At 42.9% G+C, this 19326-nt stretch overlaps 1 protein-coding gene across 4 annotated transcripts in view; it reads right to left on the reverse strand.

The window, feature by feature from the left end:
- The window catches only part of ELF1 (E74 like ETS transcription factor 1), a 96940-nt gene that overhangs the window by 61548 nt on the left and 16066 nt on the right, over nt 1-19326 (reverse strand). The window contains exon 1 of one of the 4 annotated variants that reach the window (XM_074859557.1): nt 11706-11911. The exons of 2 other annotated variants lie outside the window; for them this stretch is intronic. The gene's annotated coding sequence lies outside the window, so the exon portion shown is untranslated. Of the gene's footprint in view, nt 1-5420; nt 5619-11705; nt 11912-19326 lie in introns of those variants that run through there. One more of the 4 variants, XM_074859560.1, reaches the window with a different exon arrangement.

Consider the following 19326-nt stretch of genomic DNA (forward strand, 5'->3'; position numbering starts at 1 on the left):
TTCAAGCAGAGTTTGTGGAGATTTTACTGTGCTCCCTGCAGAAGGTTGTGCCCCATTTGTACCTTTCCTCTCTCAAACAAGATAGTGCTGATAAAAACGGTGCTCAAAAGTGAAAGGAAAAAAGGTCAGCAGAAGCATCCTGTGCTGTGAAAGGCTTCCAGTGCAGCTAAATTAGAAATGCGAGAGCTGATGCCTTTCACAGAGATAAAATCCAGAGTTTTGCCCTTGTGGTGCCAGTTCCTGGCCCTGCAGAAACCTGGGGGGACCAGGAGCTGCTCCGTCGGGGTCAAGGCACCACTCATTCCTACGAGCAGTACCTACCTCTATGAGAGCAGCTCTTCTGGTGAGTGCAGAACCATCTCCTCCCCACCTCCCACACAGAGTGTAATGTCCCATGCTTCATAACCCAAGAGAAGTCAGGAGAAAAAAAAACAACAAACACCACCCTCCCCCCCAAACCCCTTACCCATCCAATCTCACTGCCCCTACAACCCTTCTGCTCTTTCCCACCCAGAAGATGTGCTCCCCCTCAGGCTCAGAGCCTCAATTTTAAAGAGCATGTAGTACAGAAACATTTTATCATACAGCAATGCTGGGTAGTCAACAAATAAATAGTTTAAGGGAAAAAAACAATACTCTGGGAGTTATACTGTCACATGAGGAAGAAAAGAGCATCAAATCATGCAGAAAGGCTGAAATGAATCCACACAGTTTCAGTTCTAACATAATTTTGATGTGCAGAGTACTCAGTTCTCTAAAATCTGATGCTAGGGAAGGTATTATTAGAGTTCTAGCTTCAATAAATTAACTATGTTATAGTAACATGCATATCTCCAGAAATCATGAGACCTACCTAAAAAATATTACATTTTTTAGAATAGAAGGGTTTATGTGCTTTTTCTGTGCACTTGTAACAAGATTTTGTGCCCCATCTGCTCATTCCTCATATGTATTTAAAAACTCCTACACTGGTAGCACTGGAAAAAGAAACACTGGACCTGAGTTCTCACTGCATTAGGATAACTCCCATGGTTACTCTTTTACAGTTCATGCTTCAAGAGTTCAAGTACTGCTTTCTGTTGAACTAATTCAATTCTGTTCTTTACTCTCAGGTATCTAAACAAGGGTCTTGGACAGATAACAAAGTCAAAAGCATACAGGCACGAGTATGCTCTTGAGAAGACAGTTACACAATGGCTGTCCGGGGCAGACAGCGGAGTCGTCATCTCCGGGTGCATCTGCTCCCCTGCTCGTGGTTTAACTGACAGGAAGCACAGCCGAAGATACCAGGACCCAGCGACAAGGGTTTCCTGCCTGCACAGCCATGTCTACCCCCCACGCACTTGTCACCAAGCATGCCTGTCCTCCTGCACAGGCCATGGCCTCCCACGAGGGGGAGAAACTCCGTGACACCTTCTGAAAAAAAGAAAAAAAATTCAGTAAATTAAGCCCACGCATAGAAAGCCACCCAGACAGATGGATAAAAAGTAATCAGGTCAAGCGTATTGAAATGTGGCCCCAGAAGGCCGCCAAAGCAGGGTATAAAATGCTGATGGCATGTTCTCATCCAGCATGGCCCAGGACAACACACAGGCCAGCTCTGGAGGTTTTAGAGTCAGGTCTTCCTCAAATGGGCTTATACACCACCAAGAAACCAAGTTACTTGACTTAACAGATGAAGAAGCAAACAAGCAGAAATCTTCAGAAATGAACCACAATCAGTGGCAGAAACCACATTGCCAAATATGGCACCAGCATGTCTACTTAATGGGACCACCCTGTGCTAGAAAAGGGGACAGGTTAGATATCTACGGGGCTTTTCTAACACTAATACCTAGAGTGACACCTGTTAGTCTACCACAAAACTGAAATGCTGAGAAGCATTTAGTACCAACAGGATAAGCACAAGAATTAATATAGCTTAAGCAAGCAAAGAGCGAACTGCTAGTCAAAGCAAAAATTCAGTGAAAAGCAGAAACTCCAGCACAGCTGTAATTTCTACGGTATCTAATGTGAAGAAATACGCTACACTCAGCCCCTCTCTAAGTAGTCTTCTGCTCAATCTTAGATTAACCCATAATGTCACCTGTCAGAAAACATCTTCTTCTCAGCCTGCCTAAAAACTATACTTCTAGGTAGGATGAGAAATTATTAAGATGGCCTCATAACCTCCCTCTACCAATGGCCAACTGGTCGTATAAAACTGAGGAAAACCAATTTTGAGCTGTATCTGCAAGGCTGCCGACTAAAGCAACAGAAGACACATCACTCATAAAATTAAGTTGGGAAATACATCAACCAGTACATATCTAGCAGATTTAACACTATCATCTAATGCTATAGTCTAGAAGCATTTTCTGTATAAACTTAAAAGCAGTAAAAAAGTCTTCATTGGATTTCATGGAGTTTCTGGCACATTCTACCCTTTACGGAACAGAGGCTCTCCATCCTACCATGCTCTCTATCCCCATCCCAGAACAGTTCAGAATAGAAATGCCTTCACCTGGTGACTGGCACTGTTAGTAGAATACCCATCTTGAAGTCAGTGGTCTGCAATTTTCTGAAAATGACCAGGCTCCAAAATCTCATTTCTAACTAGAAACCTATTCAGTAACTAGGTTCTTCCGACAGAGCATGCTTTGTCCTGAGCTTTCACCTGCTCCCATCCGAACTCTGTGACCATCTGGGTTATCCCACAGAACCGCAGCTGTCCAGTGCTTCAAAAGACAAGGTTATGTCCTTTCACGTCACTGGGCACTTGACCCTTTCGTACATTGAAATTTGGAATGAAAGCCCTAAACCAGGACCCATCAGACACTAACAGAAAGCCAGTGACAGAACCTGTAGCAGAAGCTCGCTTTTGCAGCATTTCTGCCATCCATTTAAAACACAAGTCCCACCCCTGACAAATACTCAAGTAATCCCAAGCAGCCAACAAATTAAAAAAAGATACGAAGTAATGGTTGCTCAAAGGCCTTTCTGAACAAAAAAGCCTTGCAGCACGATCTGAACCTTACTAAATTTTGCTGGATTGGCAAAAGGACTTAGAAGAGAACTGAAAAAAAAGTATTTTCCATCTCAGATTCCAACAATACTATGTAGCCAACAGCATTTTGTAGATTTGCCTCTTAGTTTTTAAGTCACGTTGGTCATATCTTGCAACATGTACTGGCAGGATTCAATGTTTTCCTAAGAAAACCGGGGTGGCAGATGCTGACACTGATCCAGAAATGGTTTACCCTCAAGCTGAATATTATTTTTAACCCTGAAAGTTCATCTGTGTCCTGCTAATGAACTACAGATTTTATTACAGCACACATTTCAAAATTCTCATATGTATTTATTTTCATGGTGATTTACTATTATACGAGCTCTAAGCATAACACCAAAAAAGTTATATTTACAAGCATAATCATCTCTATTATACTGATTATACACTAATAAATTAGCCAAAAATGTAATCTAACACAAACATAGGATGAGGATGTTCTTTTATAAATGATTTTGAGGCAGCTTAAGATCATCTAAGTTTTCAAGCTCTGTATATTTTAAGCAAAAATGGAAAGGTAAATTTGTGGTATTTATATTTATAAAAGCAAAACAAAAATCAGGATGTCTCAGTTCTTACAAAACTGAAAATTTATTCCTTGAAGCTGCTGCTGCGTGGCATCAGCAAGGCAGCCACCCGCGTGCTCTGAACAGCCTGCCCCCAGCATTTATTTCTTCCTCCAGCTAACAGGGGAGGAGTGGTCTCCACAGAACTGCTTTTCCTGCAGAACAGCTATGAGTCAACTTGTCTCATGTCTCTGCAACTAGTAGCCTAACTGCCTTGCTTACCGGTGAGTTTTGTGGGGAGGTAGGAGGGAATCACACCTCACCAAAGCACCACATAGAGAGAGGAGCAAAAGTGAAACCGAGCTGATCGACACCCACTGACCAGGCTCCCCAGACAGCGAGAAAGAAACTGCCTGCACGAATTTCTATTTGTTTTAACCAGCTTCAACAGAGGGGAACATGATTTTTTAATCATACAGTGTCCCTTTAATAAACACCCCAAAGAAGACATTTTCCAGATAACCAAGGAATTTTTTACAGTGTTGACTTACCAAGCAGAGCACAATAACCAGCTATTCTGTTTGCACTACAAGGCAGTACAGTGCAATGAGTTAATAATTTATCACGGCATTGCTCTTGGCAACTGACCATAATCAACTTTTTAAATTCTTCCTCGTTCTTACATTTTTACTCTCAGCAAGAATATGGCATCCTTATAGCTTCAGCTCTATCTGAACATTTTCTAGCTGAGAGGTTTAATCTTCCCAAACACCTGCTTTCCTCCTGTATTGTTTCAGGCTCAGAGCAAAGGTCATCATTTAATTTCAATAACCTGATTTAACAGACAGGAATAACTAGAGTATTTTTAAACAAAGCAAGAAGTTAACATTCTTTCAAAAAGACGCAGCAGTGTGGTTCTCATCCCTGCATTTCCTTCCCCTTCTCCCAGAAGGAAAAGGAACAAAAAAGCCCAAGTTTCTCCCTCCACCAAAAGCTTTTAGTTGCACATGTTCCCCAACTAACAAGCAAACACCTTTTCCTCCCATTTTATATTACCTAGACTTACGCCTCCAAATTAATTTTGGGCAAAACGTAATATATTAGTTAACACACTCTTCCTCGTGATCAGAAGCATCTGACAACTCCAAATGAGTTGTCACAACTCATTTGGAAAACAAGTTTTTAAAAGAGTTTAGATATAACGTTTAGAAGAGAATTAACTGTCCTAATTATCACTTCATTAAAGCTTTGGCCATGGAAAACAGTCCTCTTCCAAGGACAACCATGCTACTTCATCCTTCCCCATATTTCTCAACCCCAGCTCTTAGAAACTCCACAGCTCCGCCACTTCAAAATCAACCCCTAACCTGGTTCAGTCAACCAGCCCAGCAACCAGCAACTTCCCATGACGTGGACACCTGACTTGCCAACTTGGCTCATCTTGGCTGAACCAGATAAGAGGTTGCTCACACAAACAGTTTGGACACAGATGGGAAGGGAGTGCAATAAAACACTAGAAAAAAACCTATGCTGTCAAGTGAGGAAAAATGAGGGTGGCGCAGCTCAAGCAGCACTGAGGTAGCTGGATGAGTGTTCCTGCCATGGAAACATCTAGGAACGATCATGCCCACCTCTAACTGTTTCACTAAGAGTACTTTTTAAGTTAAATTAGACTGATGCAAGCTCATATGCTCACAAAAATGTATGTCTAGAGTTTAAACTGCAACTTTAGCTCAACTAACGCAGCTTACCGTTGAGTCAAAAACCTAAGGGCAAGCTAAAGGCCTGGGCAGATGCTAAAGGAGCCATTTAAGGATTTACAACCCGTCACCTCCGGGACAGTTCATCATCCGAGTAAAACTTACTTGGTCCAAACCTCCCTTCTGTGCTTCAGGGCATATCCACGTAAACCATTGCTGTGTGGGTTTAATGGGACGTTCTGCCAAGCGACCGGGGTGGTTATGCATTCAACCTTCACTTATGAGTTAAAATGAGCAGCTGGGATGAGGTTGAAGCACTTTCAGTGTGCACGTTAAGCCCAGCAAGCACACAGTCTGTGGAGACAACAGAGACAGCACTGAGGCACTACCATCATTCTCCCATCTAGTGAGTAGATACCAGGCTTGTTCACGACAGAGACCGTAACAGGTTCTTCCAAGGCAGCCTCTGTCAGAAAGTAAGCTGCTTTCTCCACACAGTTTTTTCTTGATTTCACCCCATCTAGAGATCCTCATGTAAGGCAGTAAAAATGAACCCACAAAACTCCCCATTGATTTTTTAAAATTTTTTTTCCAGAGATGCTCCATCCATGCAGCATGTATGGATCAGTGGTTCTGGGTCTTCTCTCAGGGCAGTGGCTATTTTACACATCTAGATATTTGCAACTAGTAACTGCTATGGTCTCTCCCCTCAAACGCACACATTTTAAATCACAGTATATCAATAAAATGTTGTCACAGCTCTTTTATGAAACCTGGCAGTACCAATTAACAAAATGCTTCCTAAGTCCACCTGAACCACAGGGCACCCACAAGAGAAGCTTTAAACATTGCAAACATCATAATCTAGACATAAAATGTACCCTTTCTAACTATGTGGCTTCAAAAGCATTAAACCTTTTCTGCAAATATCCCTATTACTTTTAAATAAAACATTTGCAAGACCGAGCTCTTACCTTGTAGTTTGGCAAAGGTTTTCTGACATTTCTTACTGTTGAGAATTATTTCTAGTCCATTAGCACTGAAACAACATTTAATACAGCTCATTTGAAGGACCATACTAAAAGACAATTAACTTTTTATAAAAACAAACAGTGGAATGTTGTATTGCATCAAGCATTCAGAATTAGACAGACATCTTTCAGAAGTGCACATTTAGGAAAATATTCTACCAACAGTGACTTTCTTCTTGGTTTTCTTCTCAGGAAACCCCTCCACAGCTGATTTTTAAATGGTCTAAATTAATGGCTTTCTATATTATGGCCCCGTCAGACAAACTAAAATTGTATTTCACTTAGTTGCTTCAAAAGCAACTTATTTCATTGTTGCTTTTAGCTGATACTAAAAGAAATATACTTTTTTTTTTTTAAATAGAAGAGGGCTACTATTTTAAAAATGCCGCAAGCCATCCCTAGCAAACTTGAGACTGTTTCTCAACACAGAAAGTTTCATTTTAATTCATATGCCTAAACCACCTTTGTAAAGAAAAAAAGCCCCGAAGCAGACACTTCCTCTCTACAGTTCCTTCTTTTCTCTTTTTGAAATAAACAAAAGTTGGGTGTTTTTTTGAAAAAAACAGGATGGCGGCAGCCTCTGGGTAGCACACCACCAAGGGCACCTGGAACCCCATGCTGGGCCCACAGAGCTCTCAACAAGCTGGTTTGTTGGGGGACTGGGAGACAGGGAGGTAAATTCTTGCAATTTGTGCGGGTCTGATGCTCTTTGCACTCCACAGCATGTTAAGCTTCATAATTATTTTCTTGATAGCTAATATCCTTGTTTGAATGCTTAACTTAAGGCACCATGACAAAGCTTAAATAGCTACAGAGAGTAAAGAGTTTACAGAGGCTCTCCAGAAGGGGGGAAAAATAACAGTGCAAACCAGCAAACATACCAAGAGAATGGGAATTAACATAACCATCACCTCCGAGGACAATGTCAGGCAAAATTCTGCCTTCGGCAGACAACATGCTAGTCCTGGTGCCTTCAAGATACAGTTTTCATGAAAGCTCTTCCTAAGAGGGTCATCTTTTGGTTGGAAAGACAGCCTCCACTAAAAACAAACCATGCCATCACATCCTTGGGAAACTATTCTTGTTAGCTCCAAAATTATCTATGGCAGCACATGTAGCATGCACAAAGAGGAGAAAACGAACAGTATCCTTCTCAACTCGCTTTTAACTTGAAATTGAGTCTGGTTGGAAGAGCAAGTTAAACATTAATTTTCTGTCAGCGGTCAGCCTTGGGTATCACAAATTGTAACCGTAGTTTCACAATCACGTTTTGCTGCTTCTTTCCCTAGCTGCAATATAAAACTGAATAAACACCAAGATAGCTGGGAACTGGAGAACAGCAGAAGTGACTTAATACAAAGCTCATAAAAGCAAGGTAGCTTTCTCCTAACCCGTCAGCTTTATTAACTCTGTGAAAAGATCCCATGAAAAACACAAGTAACTCTAGAGGAACATACAGCATGACAAAACAGTATATGCAGCAACACTATATATTTACATTTTTTTTGATCTCAACAGCAGACAACAATTTGAACCAATCAAGCTCACCCCTTTCTTCCAATTCTGAAACCCAGCCTCATGTGGTATGACATTCATACTGGGCTCACTGAAAAAGTCAAACCGCTACCACGCAAGAAGGTGAGGCAAACGCAGAAGGAGCTCGCAAATGAAGCGATGAGACCGTTAGTACACTAGCAGTAACTATTCAAGAAGCGAAAAACATTCCCCTCAAAATAAAAAATATATTTGGTGTATTCACACAGAAATGTTGACGATGAGTTAAATATAGGCTGTTCTAGAAATAGACTAAAGTGTCTAATTATAGAAGCAGACAGTGACATTCAATCCATCTAAAAACAACCCTTTCCCACAGTTTCCAACCTATGTATTTAGTATTCCTATTCCTAGCAGATTATCTTAATGGTAATATTTTTCCCTCCAATACAGAAAGAAATAACTTTTACATGCAAGTTTAAGAACTGGAGGCTCTTTTCAGGCTAACAGAATGGCTATCATTTTCACATTCAAACCTGAACCTAGTAAAAAGTCACATGTGACTCAAGATAAATGATCTCTTTAAGGACAAATAAAGGACATGAGCTCTAGCCATCAGATTCATCACTAAAGATAGCTGGTAGGTAGTTAAGGCCTAAAGTGCATCAAGGTAAGAATGCATAAACTTTAGTCCCTATCTAACGGGATCCTTTTAGCACAAAGGCTGACACAGTTGGAAGCTTTTCTGCAGGACAGGCCCATATAGAAGAATAAATCGTTTTCACCTCTACACAGATTAGCCCTGTCAGGTCAGAAGAGTGAGAATGTCTACAGCCTTTCACATGGCTGCTGCGGACTTTTGATAAGCAAAAGACTTCAAATTTCAGCATGTATAGTCTCTGTCAACTAGTTTATCTGTGAAGGAACATTTAAGTAAGATTTAAGAAAGCAACATTTAAGTAAGATTTAAGGAAGCAAATAATCTCTAAGGCACATCAGTGGCATTAAAAGGATAAGCACAGTAAATCACTGGCGTATGGTAGCAAAGTTTCAGCGCTTATGGAGCAGATTGTACCCAAGGCTGGAAATGTGAACTCCACCTCCTGCCACTCCTGTGCTGAATCACTCCAGTGGGGGAAAGTCCTTGCTGCTCCTCACACACCCAGCAAAACTGCAAGGAGTTACCAAAACTGTCACTGAAAACAACAAAATCTGCCAGTGAAAGCTGAGAAACTTTTGCTAATGCTTGCAAGAAGTGAAAGCTGTTTTGGAGATCAAAGCTTCTCCACTGATACAGAGGGAAATCCTGCGTTTTTCTTACAGTCTTTTATATCCGCTCACCAAACGCTGTCCCACTGTAGTCCCCTCCCTTGAATACAGCTGTGCTGAAAAGAGAGAAAAGGGTACACTCATGCACCTTGTGTTGTTGGGTTTTTTTAATACACAGAAGTGTCCAAAGAGTAATGCACACCACCGAAGTATTAGTTTGCAGCAATACTGAAACATCAGGCTATACCAGGCCAACAACATTCTTCAAATCTGGACGTTTACTACTTTTTTTTTCCTCATTTGAGTGCAAAGATCAGGAACTTGGCAATTATAATATTCAATGGATGAAATAAAGAGCACATTAGAAAACAGGCACTTCTGTAAAAGCATGGATCTGGAAATAAAGTTGAAGCTAACTGGCATCTTAATGATACCACTCCCATGGCTCATCTCTCAACAACCACAAACTCAATCCAAACCAAAAGATCTGTGCCTTGGGTGGGTGGGGGGGGGAAGAAAAGTTTTTTTCTTTTTGGAGACAAACACAGGCTTCAGCTATAAAAATCAATAAAAACTAACACCATTTCTCTGTCCCTTCTAATCCACTTCTCTGCCTTCTAGAAGATCTGTCCAAGCTGTCATCTGTAAGGCTTGGAGGACTTTCAAATCACTTTTTCTCGCTCCACCACTGCACCCCAGATGCTTCTGTAACCCTGGCGTAGTCCTTGCGCAGCAGCAAGGGAGCCTGAATATGGCAGCTCTGCCTTCAAAGAGGAACTGCTCCTCTGCGAAGGCCGGTTCGAGAGAAAGCAGCAGCAGTTACTTACCCTTTAGCACACAAAAAGTGTTCTGCCCAAGATAAGCGGCTGCAGCTTGGGAGCCGACTTAGGATAACTCTAGTTTTTAAGGCTGGATGTCTCGACAGGGTCCAGTACAGCAGAAAGAAGGGGAGGAAAGTGGTAAGGAAAGGGAGACTCATGCTCTGCCAGTTTCAAGCATGGCAGACAGTTGTTGCCTCAGCCCTAAGATCTAGAAACAAAATTCATTATGAAAAAAAGGAAGATGCAAATACCTTAAAGAATTTGTCAGTAATAAAACTTCCATCACTGACTCAAAACAATTTTTTTCCAAGTGGTTCCTCTGTAGTTTTATCATTCCCTCTGTGGATTTTTCAACATTAAACAATGCACCAAATGAACCTCCCAAACCCTTGCAAAACTGTTGCTTCTAGAAAGAAAAGAGGCAAAAGATAAAACCAAAAGATGATAAAAACACACTGTACCTTAAGATGCAGAAGGAAGATACAGATGAACACTGGCAAGGCGGAAGACAAGAGACAGCCTCACCCAAAACATGACCATTTACTTAATGGTTGCCTCCCTCTCTCCCTCCCCTGCAACCGATCACAGTATTAAGCAAGACTTCATTGTACTTCTCAGATATAGGCTCCATACAGTAAACGGAAAGTATTTCCCCATGCGCAACAGTATGAGCTCCCTGTCATTTCATTGTTAGTAAGAAGACACTCAAATTTCTCAACTGAAAGACTGAAATATAGGGTCCAAAGTTATATACTCAGACAAAACTTCTAAAGATATTAGCCTCCATTTCTGTTCAACTATGAACAAGGTGAAAACACTCATTCTTTTTCAAAATACTGTGCTAGAGTTCAGAAGTACATAATTAGCAGAATCAAGGTGGTTTTCATCCACTGAAAGTTTAAAAAGCAATTTGACACACCGCAATTACCTCCAGGATTTTCTTCTCCCATTACAACTACCACTAAGCCCATTTTATAATTGGTCTGTCCCTCTGCCATGTATATCATCCCCATTACTATAGTTTCTTAATCATTTCCAGGAAAAGGAGAGTACCTGCCCATTTTTTCTGCACAAAACAATTTAACTCCCTCTTATTTTAAAACGACACCACGGCAGCTGCCGCTGAATGAGTTTGTTTCGGCAGAAACAGAACCGCAATTGAAGGTTGCGGGCATAGAAAGCGATCCATCTTTGAAACGACAAACCTGCCATTTTACAGTCGCTCGGGACCACACCGGCTGAACGGCGGTGGCGGAGCAAAGGTGTTCACAGCCTCAGTACTGATTACTAACACTTTGCCCGAATTGCTTTGGACCGTGCTCTGCTACATGCTAACCAGGTCCAGATAAACGTAGCTTCGGAACAGACAGAATTTGTTTATCGTACAGTCAGCGGAGCGGCGGCAGAAGGGGTCAGATCAGCAGCCTGCCCGACAACTCCACACGCTTCAGAGGCGACAAAATTATAAAACGCAGCAAAATTACGAGTCAGCTGTAACACTTATGAAGTGTGCAGTTCAGAGAAGCACAGCGGTGGCCACAGTGCCCTTCGGCCAGCACGACATGCTCAGCTACCAGCAGCTCATGGCGCTGCTGCCCCGAAACATTACTTTTACTGGCGACTCAATTTATTTTTCGTCTTTCCCAAGCGCGCCCTGGTGCTGCACTTCACCAGAAGTTCCCTTTTTCCCCCTCAGTCCTCCCCAGACGGCTGAGGAGAGCTGCTCCAGGCGCGGGCAGCACGTCGAGGCCGCGGAGGCCAGCAGCCCTGGGAAGCCGCGTCCCCCCCGTCCCGCCGGCCGCCCTCCCGCCCTTCCCTCCCGGGGGAGCACGTACCGCCTCGCCGCGGGGCCTGCGGCGCCGCCCCGGCCGCCCCGCAGCTTCGTGCAGCTAAAATGGCTCCTGTCGAGGGGGGGAAGTGGTGCCCGGGCCCCGGCCGGTGAGTCACCGCGGGGCCGGGCGGCTCGACGCGGCGCGGCTGGGCTCGACACGACACGACACGCCCCGGGCGGCGGCCAGCGCTCCGCCGGGCCCGGCCCGCAGGTGGCGGCGGCCTCGCTCCGCTCCGGTCCCCGGGCTGTGCTGGCGGGGGTGCGGGGGGCAACGGGCGGCCGGAGAGGGGCCCCGCCCGCCTTCACGCCCCGCTTGGCCTCCCCTCGTGTGCGGAGCGTGCCCCAGCGTGGCTGCCTCTCCCAGCTCACACCGGCAGCTCCCGCCCGCTCCCCTCGCCCCGCCGCTGAGGCAGCCCACCCCTAGAAGCCTCCCACCCCACTCCTCTTCGTGACTAATAAACACCTTTCTGTGGAACATTTGGTGTTTTCTACCAACGCCATCTTGCTCGCGCTACGCTGGTTGACCCCAGAAAAAAGTGAAATTTAGAAGGGCCCAAATCGCTCAGGGAGATTACGTTAATGTGCAGCATCCGATGAAGCACCGACACAAATCTAACTCCAGAGCCAGGGCTCTCAAGGATCCTCAGTAAATTTCCAATATGCTCCTGATGTTCTTTAAATGAACTGTTGTGCCCAATAAACAGCGTGCTGAAAGCCACCCAGCGCACAGATGAAGGCAACGTAACTGCTTCAGGCGGCCTCTACGAACTCCTCGGGCGCACCAAAAGGCCTGACAGAAATTTAATCTCAAACACATGGCGCAGAGAGTGAGGACAGAACTACTTTCACCTTGGTTTAGTGGGAAGGGTAAGCGCACGCTCTGCGTGCGGGCTGGCACGTGCATTTGTTTTCCACCAAGTTCCAGAAGGACAGAGTCCAGAGCAGCACGCTGGCCCTAAGGGAAGGCATGGCACCGAGAGCCAAGCCCATGCAGACAACAAACGGGTGTAACTGCAGGACAAGGAGCTGGGAGGCAGGGGAGGAAAGAAAGCAGCAGAGGTGACCTTGATGTGAGCAGGGAAGACGTGAGTAAAAACCTGAAGCTATTTCTAGCAAACACATTGAAATAATTCCAAATATGATTAAGTGCAGCTGCCATTAACCCTCCCAGTAATAATTAAACAGTAAGTCTCACATGTGATTCACTGAGCAAAACTCATTGTTTTATGGACATTAATATCTCTAACTACTGGTTCCGTTTAATAACTGAGAAGAAAATTTTGGGTTTACTTCCAAATAATTCAGTCCCTGTGATACCTGCATGGCACTCAAAGGTAAAATTGGCTCTCAGTTCATTGTTTAAAGAGCAGTTATCCAGGTAAGATTTTATGAGATTTGTCTTATGTTATTTTGGAGCCTGTTTTAGCGAAGAACTAAAAAAAGCAGCAGCAACACGTTTTTTATGACTGAGTAAAGGTATCAATTAAGGCACTACTGAAGTAGCTTCACTAGAGCTCTTTATCAAAATATGTCTTCATTTGTATTTCTCGGTTGAAAAAAGACCACGTGGAGGAAACACCGCAATGTTATTTTAGTCACTATATAGTTTCCACCTCTCGCAACAGATGTATTTTCCCTCCCTCCAACAACTTAATTCTAATCCAATATTACATCTAGAAGTATTTGTTTCTTGTGCTGCAAAACCCTTTGGAAATCATGGGGCATTGAGGGGAGAAATCTGACCCAGGTGCACAGCAGTTACAAGGAAACTTAACATTGGCACAGGGAGAGTGCCATTTTAATTATTAAAGAAAGTCTAACAGTTATGTTTTATAGGGGAAAAACCAACACAGTCTTATCCAGGCAATCAACTAAATTGAAAAATCATTTTGTAGTGATGTATGAGCACAAGCTATGCAAACACTTTGCCGTTTCTAAGCTAAATCTGAAAGCAGTATTTTTTTAAAAGCGTATGTAAAATGTAAACATGTTTAGCGAGAGAGAATGGAGGTGGATGTTCATCCCTGGAACTGTATCGGGTTTCTTGCTAATTATAATTTCTGCTTAAAGAGGTGACCTTGCCCATTGCTGGGATGATTACCTCTATGAAACTTAGATCATCGTTTGCCCAAAAGACATAGCTAGACACTGACCAACATCACGGCTTAAGCCAATTTAAACAGCTTTAGCCCTCCACTCCATCCTGGCTGCATATTCCTCACACCAAACTACTCCCCTCACTGCTTCCCAGTGCAAATATTTGTGCAGCCACACAGCGCGGCTGATGGTGGAACCCACCGGCGGAAAAGTTAAGGCTGCATAAATAAATAAATAATGCATAATACAATTTTCATATTGCCGTTGGTTCCAACTCCCAGAGACGTGAGTGCCGAATTACACCCCGAGGGGAGCAGTGCCACCAAGTGGGAGCGGGCCACACACTTGCTGGGGTGACAGAGACCTGGATGCGGCTCCCGCTTCTGCTGCCTCACGCATGACCCCGAGGAAGCTGCTTCTCTTTTCATGCCCCAGTTTGGGGCATGAAAATCGCTGTCCCTCCTTCTCAACTCGCTTTGAAAGCTACAGGTCCACAAGAGTGGGATGGGACGGGACTGGATGGGACGGGATGCTTCCCCAGGAGGGGACCATGGCAGCCTGCCTGCACAAGGGGTGGTGTGAGGCTCTGAAGCCATGCGACGACAGACCAGAGAGATGTGCTCTGGAGGTATGCTGGCCCAACTGAAAGACAGATACATTTTAGACTCATGAAAATGGGCCAAAAGGCAGGTTTGTGACTCTGTTCAGCTTTCGGTTTTGGATGGGGGGTGGGGAAAAGAAAATACTATTTTCATGAGGAAAGGGAACAGAAACTTTAGATTTAAAAACTCTTTGTTTTTTATTTTCTTGCTATACTATACACAAAGTCACCAAATGAGAAGCCTAGGAAGCCCCCATTTACATGGGACCCCATGGTGCCATTCCTAAAGCAGTCTGAGATGCTGTAACTCTTCTCCACTATTGCAACAGGAGATCCCACCACCCTGATCTCAGCTCAGGCTCATACTGTCAACCTGCACAGGCTCGGGGCCTCATCAAACTCTGGCTCGAGACTGGATAAAAATCTGATTTAAGGAAATTCCATTTTGTGTTTGTTTTTGTAGGATCCCAATATCTCAAGCTTTGCAACATATTTGATCTCAGGCATCCTTGTAGGAAGGAAATCCTAATAATCCCATTCACAAGCATGGCCAAGAAGAACACCTGAGCAATGGATATCCAAGATCGCACCATATGGGTATGGAAGGACCACACTTGAAGCAGCCTTCACCCAAGTCTTGACTTAGCACCCAAGCTCCTGCACCTTCCTTTCTCCTTGAATATAACACCAAGAAACAGTAGCACTGCTACAATGTTTTAATATAATATATATCTATCATGGTGTTACTGTCCCAGTACTTTGGATTTGTGGACTGGCACCTCTGGCTGTGGTGCCACATAAAACACAGACTGAAACTATTGTGGGTTTCTAACACTGCCAGATGTATAATGACCTAAATATTTACACATGGAGAAACTGCATCAGGAGATTATAAGGTAACTTGCTCCTGTCTCCAAAGAAAGTCTCTGCTATAGGACATTAGGTGTAGAAAAATTCTCATCACTGTGCTATTTAACAACTTAATCACAAATTCTGACCATATACTGCCGATATTTTTAAGGCGATTGTTTGCTGTCTACAAACCTCTTGCATTTCCAGTGATTTCAGTAAAAAAGCATCCCAAATGAGAGATGTGGAACCCAGGGTTTTGGATACCTGGAGTGCAGCCCACGCAGCAATCAGGTCTTTATTTGCAATTTAAAGGTATGATTCAGGGATGTTTTAGTGCACGCTAAGTATAGGCTGAAAATAGAGCACAATGAATTTGAGAGAAAACAGTCTACTTTTTCACTGTGCTGGTCTTCTGAACTTTAGCTGAATTGCAGGAAAGGAAAGGAAAGGTGGTAGTACATAAGAGTGCATATGAACAGGCCACTATTCTTTTCAAAAGCTGGTAGGGAAGGTATCCTGACAGTCCTGTGTTTAATTGGAATCCTTCAGATAGTGAATGTCATCTTCTTTCAAAATACACAAGAGTCTTTTGCAAGTCTGCGGTCAGGAAACTCCCAAGCCTCCAGAAATTATGCCCTGGTAGTAGAAAGGGCGAGAGAGGTGTTTGAAATGAAATGGATTCACAACAGAGCAGCTTTAACCTCATCCATTTTACACTTCCAAGTTTTCCTCCAGTATTTCCTAGTGAAGGCCGATTTGGCAAGGTGGCTGCCTTTGCCAGCAGCACAGCAACATCCCACACAGCTACAAACCCCTGACCTTGTACAGCCTTGCACAAGCTCTTCTTGGATCACCTCTAAAGGTATTCCTAGGTCATATCCCAGAGATGACAAGCCTCTAGGAAAATCTACTTATATAGTCACTTTTCCTCGCTCTTTTAAGTGCCTTCCTTCCTCCTTTTGTTATGGGGTTGCCTCTGATGAGAAGTAATGCTGCTCAGTATTTCTGAGAATGGTTTAAAATGTGGTTATATCCTCCCTTCTACTGACAAGCAAGGGGAGGGTAGGAATTGCAAAAATCCAGGTAGTAAATACAGCTCCGACACAGGATAATCTCTGATCCACTCTTGGGCTCCAGCTGCAGGCTCCAGCTTCTCTCTAACGCTTCTCTACCAAACCCCATCCTCTTCTTGCACCAGTTCTGGTCCATGTGGTACCTGTTAAACCTTCCACTGATCCCATTAAACACATTACTGTAGCAGAAAGCTGGCTGGGGTGAGTGGGGAGCAATGGCTGCTCTTGAATCAGCTTGGAAAGACTGTGATCTGCCAAAAAAGGACATAGGACCTCCCTCTGTGGGTGGTAATGAACTACTAGACTGGGCCAGCAGTAAGGTAAATTTTCACTCTAAGACTCACATGACTGCACAACAGCTGTGAAAAAAAAAAAAGCTCGGGTTACTTGGGGGATGCTACAGGCAGAGAGAAGGGACAGAGGGGCTACTTAACCCACAGCTCTCAGACCTGAGCTAGCTCTGTTCCACCCTCCCTCTGCACGCTACTTGCCCATTTGTTTCGGAAAGTGCACTGAAAGTCATTTAACATCCTAAAAATACACCTGCCAATAGGTGTGACAGAAGTCACACTTGTAAACCCACAGCTCTGAGGTAGTCACACAAAGAAACCAAAGTAAGGGCAAATTTATGCCCCATACTTCTCTTGGTGAGCTTTAGACACCCCAAAAATCACAAAACAGAAAGAATCAAACCATAATCTGCAAATATTTGTAAAAAACATGCAATGTTACCTGGTTTTCTCAGGTTACAGACAGGAGAAATCACTGTGCCTCACCTAACGTTATCACTAACCACATTCAGACAGTTATGGCTCCTCCATCCTGAAATGCAACTCATTTATAATTGCTACTTCCCAGTTCTTCATTCAGTCACTAAAGTGATCCAAAAAGGCCAACATCCCTTATATCTTTAGATAGTGTCTCTAGACCCCTGTTCCAGCATGGGCCCTACAACAAATAAGGCAACTAATGAGAAATAAATGGGCAGACACATGTATTTTATACCAACAAATGGATTTTTTTTTTTAATCTAGAAAATCTTACTGTTGAAAAGACAGAAATAGTTTCTGAAACAAGGCAGAAGGTCGTGTAGTTCTAACTAATGCCCAAGTATAGTTATGCACTGTAAAGGTAATGCTATTTTATGTATAGAACACCTCACTACAGCATATCTGCAACAAACAAAGCCAAAATGACCTCATTTTTGTATGGTAATAATTACCAAGAGAACCAGCAAGGGCATAGCAATACAATGTTTTTATCCCAAATTCTCATACAGTATGTGTACCAGCCCTGAAAATTATTTAAAAATATATTTTAATATCATACAAGGCTATACAATCCTGACTGCAGTAAGGTTATGCTAGATCCTTAGCTTTCTAAAGGAAATGATCACCTGGGTGTACAGCTGGTTTGAAAGACAAGTATTAGGTCACCTATATATTTCTATGGATTTGCCCTCAAAATAAGCTTTTAAGCAAATATGGGTTTCTTGCTATTGTACAAGAAAGACACAGAGGTGAGGGGATACTAGGCATGAAGTGAAATTGATAAATACTGCTAAAATTCAAAAACATACCTATGAAAAAGTTAGATTTTCCAAGAATAAGAAGCAATCTTTCCAGAAAAAAGTGTTGATTCTTGAAGTAGATCAGCACTGGATATCATGCCACTATTATACTCCTTCAGAGCTGTGTTGCTTTAACAGGATGGTTATACTTGCTCTGAAGTCCTTGCAAGGATAATTTTTAAGAATACAAACTCAGTCTGAAACTATTAAAGATATTACTACACCAGTAGCGGTAAACTTAGCCTTTGCTCTTTTCCTTTCTTACACACACACAAAAAAACCCATAAAAAACAGAACCATTTGTAAACATGTTGTTCTGTGGTTTTTGCTTTGTTTTTGATGTCGAAATGTTGTAATCCCTGATATAAGACAGAAAAAAAAAAATCGGGCAAATGAATGCATAGAAATATATACCAAGTGAAACTACGTTGCAAATACACACAGAAGGAACATAAAAGCAAGGATTGGGTGGGTTTTATATAGCCAAACAGCGGTTTCTTAACTAGGACACTCTGTAGTTGGCTGAGGAATCCTCATTAAAAAGCTATAACTGTATTTTTCCTCTTCTCATTCTGAGTCACTCATTACATTTTTGGATGTTGCAACACATTCATGAATAATAAACACATACTGGGAAGAAGAAAAAAAAAATACCCAGTGTTCACACTGGATTTTTTTATGTCTATATTTACCAGTATAAAAATCAAACCAACAATGAAGCTGAGATTTGTAGAAGTTTCTATGCAAGGAATGCTATTAATCACAGACAAAGTATTTGGTACAGCCAGAGACAAGCACACAGATATGCACAGAAGTTACAACATGGCAATGTTAGTATTACTATTATTGTTTGGCCTTTGTACAGAGTGAGAGGATGGGGGAGGGATCATAATGTTCCCCATCAAACCCTCTCCTGAGGGAGAACAGCCAGGCACCGCCCTTAGTTAGACAGTTCTGGACCCAAAGCTGTACTTCGGCAGCTGCTTTTTTTGAACTATTAATTTTCTTTTAAAGGCTAGAGAGTTAGGTTGCGGAGACTGCGCAGTCCCAGAAAGTCAGCTGTGCTACAGGAAATTATTGTTGATATCTTGAAGAAGTACCATGGAATTATTTATTCACATTTCTGTTTCAGACAATAACAAAGAGCATCTAGCATATGCACATGTCAGGGTGGTTGCTGCAAGGGTTTCCACTGCTCCAGTCAGATGAAGAACTTCTATTACAACTTTTGCTGTCCTTTCAATCCCGCCACCCTAGGCAGGCCATACTGGCTACCTTGCACACTTGTGCCGACTCCCTGTATGGATGCAGGCCAAATTTATGGAATTAAAGGAAATACGGATAACCATCATTTTTAGAAAAATGTTGAGCTAGAGTTCCACAAATACTTTAGATGCTTGTGAGAATGCAACAGGGTATTTCTGCACTGCTC

The sequence above is a fragment of the Strix uralensis genome, chromosome 2, assembly GCF_047716275.1.
Source record: "Strix uralensis isolate ZFMK-TIS-50842 chromosome 2, bStrUra1, whole genome shotgun sequence".
Classification (NCBI taxonomy): domain Eukaryota; kingdom Metazoa; phylum Chordata; class Aves; order Strigiformes; family Strigidae; genus Strix; species Strix uralensis.